Raw genomic sequence first — 5,617 nt, forward strand, 5'->3', positions numbered from 1 at the left:
AAAAACCCCTTACTGCATTAAATCTGCCCATTCCATATTTCACCAGCTCTGATAAAGAGTTATCCAGACTCGAAAGTTTAGCTTTATTTCTCTCAATGGAAGCTGTCTGACTCGCTTGTAGTCTCCAGTCTTTTCAGGAGAGATTCCAGCATCTGTCGTAAGTTGCTCCAGGATTGCTGCCATACAGATGCAAAACAGCAGAGCATAAGAAGATAGCACGAACTGATCTCTCAATTGATGAATGATCATCTTCCGGTTTTCTTGCGGTGATAACGTTTGTGGATAATTTCCTTGGGATTGAGTGCACAACAATTCATGGTGGTGTTTTTAGCAAGAATGCTAAAATTCGTACACACGTCCTTGAGTGGACTCAAACCACCAACATTGCTATGAATGCCGCACCTGAATAACCGATTGCGCCACAAAGACTTTGTAAGCAAACCTTGCCTAGGGGATACTCATAGATATCTTGGAAACAGGTTTATGTGGCCACCGTTGCCGCCATCTTCGTTATAGCCATTTAATGAATCGTTACCGAAATATTCACAAGGTTTTGAAACCAACATTGCACTTTATGTCCTGCTGTGCAATATTGGGAATTGCCTCAGTAATACAGATTCATTAATTTTGTGGAGACGTTCGGCGTAAATGTTCCAGTATCTCAAAGGAGAAAGAAAAATGAACAATAATGAAAATAAAGAACTGCTGGAAAAACTCAGCAGGTCTGAGAGCACCTGTGACACGAGCAGTTCTGAATGAGGAATAGCGAACTCCGAAACTTTAACTTTGATTTCTCTCTATACGCACTCCCAAACCTGCTGAGTTTCCTCCAGCAAATTTTGTTTTGATTAGAAAGAAAGGTGCACGTAAGCGCCCATCAAGAGTTACAGAATTGGCATCTGTTTTTTTTCTTATTTTTCAATTCTCTCTCCTCCTAACTAGCAATATTTCCTTTCTAAAATCTCGCCTTAAGTTACTGATTCAAACAGACTGCTGCAAGTTTTTTCTACAGATTTCATATGCAGTGGAAAGCTACTTCAGTTGTTGTGCAGTTTGAATTCGTGGAGGCAAAACAATGCTCAACACACTGCTCCATTTGAGAGAAGTTTCGTCTGAATATGTTTCTCCCAGTGTTGGACATATTTCCGACTGTAGGAATCGCTACATATCCCGCTCCAGCTGTGTTCTCCATATGTATATCGGCCGGAATGTGCATATTTGCCAGGTATCGCTCCTACCAGCGTCGTCTGCCTGTGCAAGAGTATGGACATTTTGTGAATGAATGAGTGTCACATTCTGGGAAAAAAGTGTTTGCAGGAACGTGTGGTTAAGTGACCTCCCCTCTCCACCTTGCCCTTCACCCCAACAAAACACACTGCATTCACAGAATCAAGTTCAAAATCACAGAAGCACAAATAAACCTGTTGGACTATAACCTGGTGCTGTGTGATTTTTAACTTTGTCCACCCCAGACCAACATCGGCACCTCCAATTCACAGAATCAGTGTGGTGATTTCCTGAGATAGGACGAGGGTTCCGAAGGAGGGTAAGATTGTCATGATTCTCGAAAGGAAAATATGAAAGAAAACGACAAGTACCGGAAATATGGGGCAACACTAGTGACCATTGTGGGGAGAGAAGTAATTCTTCTTCGGAAGAGGAACAGATTCGTGAGTGTAAAGTTTTAGAAATTGATATTCCTTTTTTCCCCTCGCATAAAGTGAATTATGAACTGTGAAACGGGCATGAAAATAAATATGTGCAAAGTACTCGATAATGCAAAAGGTTAGGTGTATACACCTGTATTTGTTAACCCCTGGAATTACAGGCCAGTTAGTCTTACTTCGATGGTAGGCAAACTAATGGAAAGGTTACTGAGGGATAGGATTTATAAGTGTCTGGAAAGACGCTGCTTGATTCGGGGCAGCCAGCACGGATTTGTGAGAGGTAGGTCTTGACTTACAAATCTTATTGAATGCTTTGAGGAGATGTCCAAGCATGTGGATGACGGTAGAGCAGTGGATGTAGTGTACGTGGATTTTAGAAAGGCATTTGATAAGATTCGCCATTGTAGACATATGCAGAAAGTCAGGAGGCATGGGATAGTGGGAAGTTTGCCCAGTTGGATAGAGAACCGGTCGAAGTCAGAGAGCGGTGGTACATGGTAAACATTCAGCCTGGAGCTCAATTACAAGCGGTGTTCCGCAGGGATCAGTTCTTGGTCCTCTTCTGTTTGTAATTTTTATTAATGACTTGGAGGAGGGAGTCGAAGGGTGGGTCAGTAAATTTGCTGCCGATACGAAGAATGGTGGAGTTGTGAACAGTGAGGAGGGCTGTTGTCGGCTGCAAAGGGACTTAGATATGATGCAGAGGTGGGCTGAGGAGTGGCAGATGGAATTCAACCCTGTCAAATGTGAGGTTGTCCATTTTGGAAGGACAGAGAAGAATGCGGAATACAGGGTTAACAGTAGGGTTCTTAGTTAGGTGGAGGAGCAGAGGGACCTTGGGGTCTATGTTCATAGATCTTTTATAGTTGCCACTCAGGTGGATAGAGCTTGTAAGAAGGCCTATGGTGTCTTAGCGTTCATTAGCAGAGGGATTGAATTCAAGAGTTGGGAGGTGATGTTGCAGCTGTATAGGAACTTGGTAAGGCCACATTTGGAGTACTGTGTGCAGTTCTGGTCGCCTCATTTATGGAAAGATGTGGAAGCTTTGGAGAGGGTGCAGAGGAGATTTACCAGGATGTTGCCTGGAGTGGACAATAGATCGTACGAGGATAGGTTGAGAGTGCTCGGCTTTCTGTCATTGGAACAGTGAAGGATGAGGGGTGACTTGAAAGAGGTTTACAAGATGATCAGGGGAATAGAAAGAATAGACAGTCAGAGACAAGTTCCCCTGGGTATAACAGAGTGTTGCAAGGGGACATAAATTTAAGGTGAAGGATGGAAGGTATAGGGGGGATGTCAGAACTAGATTCATTACCCAGCGGAGAGGTGGGGGCTTGGAATGCGCTGCCTGTGGGAGTGGCAGAGTCAGAATCATTGGTGACCTTTAAGCGACAATTGGATAGGTACATGAATAGGTGCTTAAGCTAGGACATCGTGTGCCGAAGGGCCTATTCTGGGCTGTATTGTTCTATGTTTTATGTTCAATGTTCTTTGCACTGTCACCGTCTACCACCCATCTCGCCACAAGCTCTCCTGAAATCTCCCTCCACTGATCCAACACTTTCGCAGTCGACAATTTTTTCTCCTGGGTGACAGCCGACGCCGGAGATGAAAGTGATGAAAATTAATGTAGCACGAGATCACCAACCAGATCTTTGGTAAACATTTGGTTTCATAGGCAGTAATATATAAAAGCTGGAATAGTTACATGAAAACACATTTACACTGTCGATACCTCTTCAAAAACTGAGTTCCCTGACCGGGAATCGAACCCAGGCCACGGCGGTGAAAGCGCCAAATCCTAACCACTAGACCACCAAGGAGTAACGCAAGCAAGCGTCGTCTCAATGCCATTTGCAGTGAGGTCAATGTATCGAAACGCATCGAATTTGTCATGTTTTAATTGTTTTATTTCCATGCGTTGGATATTACATTTTTGTTATGTCTTGCTACAAATCTATTTCATGCCGTCTGTGTTTGAAAGCTGCATTTGGCTTCATTTAAAGTGCTTTTTTGAAAAAAAAAACATAATTGTCATCACGATATTTCACTAATTTTCGTTGGGACAGGAAATTTGCCGTCATTATCTAACGTGAATCATGTGAATTCAGTCATACAGCATTTTGCTGGATTTTTTAAATGTCCTCTGAAATCGCCTGTCAAGCTCCTGGGGTGTTTCAAACCACTGTAACTAAGGCCATTAAACGATGGACCATCGGTATTGAGCTAAATATAGTTCATGATCCTAATTTAAATTTAATGACTTTGTGGTCTACTCTGACTTCAGACACTTTTTACAAAAAAAATTCACTGATGAACCTGGGAGTGTCACTGGCTAAGCCACTATTAATTGCCTGTTCTTAGTTTCCCTTCAGAAGGCGATTTTGAGCTGACTGAAATTACATTAGATTCGCTACATTGTGGAAATAGATCTTTCGGCCCAATAAGTCCACACCGACCCGCCGAAGAGTTACCCACCCAGACCCATTTCCGTCTGATTAATGCACCTAACACTACGGGCAATTTCGAATGGCCAATTCACCTGACCTGCACATCTTTGGACTGTGGGAGGAAACCAGAGCACCCGGAGGAAACCCACGCAGACAGGGCGAGAATGTGAAAAATCCACACAAACAGACTATTGCAATCCATGTGTTGGAAGGAACATATTTTGCCATCAGTGAAGAAATTCCAGGATTTTGGCCAACCAATATTGAAGGAACCGTGATACATTTTTTAAGTCAGGGTGCTGACAGGCTTGGAGGAGAACTTGCAAGTGATGGTATTCCAATGTAGCTGCTGCCTTTGTTATTCTATATGGTATTGGCTTTGGATAAAGAAGAAAGTGAGGATCTTTGGTGAACTTCTGAAACACATTTTTGTAGATGGTGGTGGAAAGAATGGATGTTTGTGGATGTGGTGCCAATCAAGTGGTCTGGTGTCAAACTACTTCTGAGTGGTTGGAACTGCGACCATCCAAGCTTGTGGGGAGTGTTCCATCATACTTGTCACTCGTAACTGATGGTCAGGCTTTGGGGAGCCAGGCAGTGAGTTACGTGCAGCAATTTACAAGCCTCTAGTTTGTTTGTTTTTTCAGCCAGCACAATTATCTGCCTCGTCCCATTCAGTATCTGGTCAATGATAACCTTCAGGATGCGGGTAATGCGGGATTCAGTGACGGCAACATGTGAGAGCATTGGTTAGATTGTCTCTAATTGGACATTGTTATTGTCTGGCATTTGCAGCATGAATGTTGTTTGCCACTTACCAGCCAAAGTCTGGCTACTATCCCGGTTATGACGTATGTGGACATAAACTACTTAAATATCTGAGGAGTTCTGAATGATGCTGAACATTGTGCAATCATCAGAAAACATCCTCACTTCTAACCCTGTGAGTGAGGGAATGCCATTGATGAAGGAGTAAAATAGGATTGGTCCTTGGCCATTCTCTTAAAGAATACCTACAGGGATGCTCTGAAGCTAAGGCGACTGACCTCCAAAATGTGATCGGTACGACTCCAACGAGTACAGAGTTTTCTGCTGGTTCCCATTGATTCTTCTTTTGCTTGTGCTCCTTGATGTCACATTTGGTCAACTGTGACCTTGATGTCAAGGCTGTCACTATCAGCTCACTTCTGAAATTATGCTTTCTTGTCCACGTTTCAAGCAGGGCTGTAAATAGGTCAGGAGCTGAGTGGCCCTGACAGAATTCAAACTGAGTTTCACTGAACCAATTATTGCTGAGCAGATGCTACTTGAAAGCAGTGTTCATGACAACTTCCATCAATTTACTGATGACTGAGGGTAGACTGATGGAGTGGTAATTGATGTTATTGGATTTGTCCAATGTTTTGTGTACAGGGCACACCTGAGCAATTTCACATGTGTCATTAGATGCCAGTGTTGTAGCATATTCGAACAGGTGAGACAGGACTGTTGCACAGATTT

The 5,617-nt window shown here is 43.2% G+C and overlaps 1 non-coding gene across 1 annotated transcript; it reads right to left on the reverse strand.

Annotated features, from left to right (window-relative positions):
- Positions 1-3,418: 3,418 nt before the first annotated feature.
- trnae-uuc (transfer RNA glutamic acid (anticodon UUC)) lies at positions 3,419-3,490 on the reverse strand. Its single transcript has one exon. It is a non-coding gene; the product is annotated as a tRNA-Glu (tRNA).
- Between the last annotated feature and the right edge of the window lie 2,127 nt (positions 3,491-5,617).

Source organism: Chiloscyllium plagiosum, unplaced genomic scaffold, assembly GCF_037043375.1.
Source record: "Chiloscyllium plagiosum isolate Xiang-an unplaced genomic scaffold, Cpla_swu_hap1 HiC_scaffold_35, whole genome shotgun sequence".
NCBI classification, from domain to species: Eukaryota; Metazoa; Chordata; class Chondrichthyes; order Orectolobiformes; family Hemiscylliidae; genus Chiloscyllium; species Chiloscyllium plagiosum.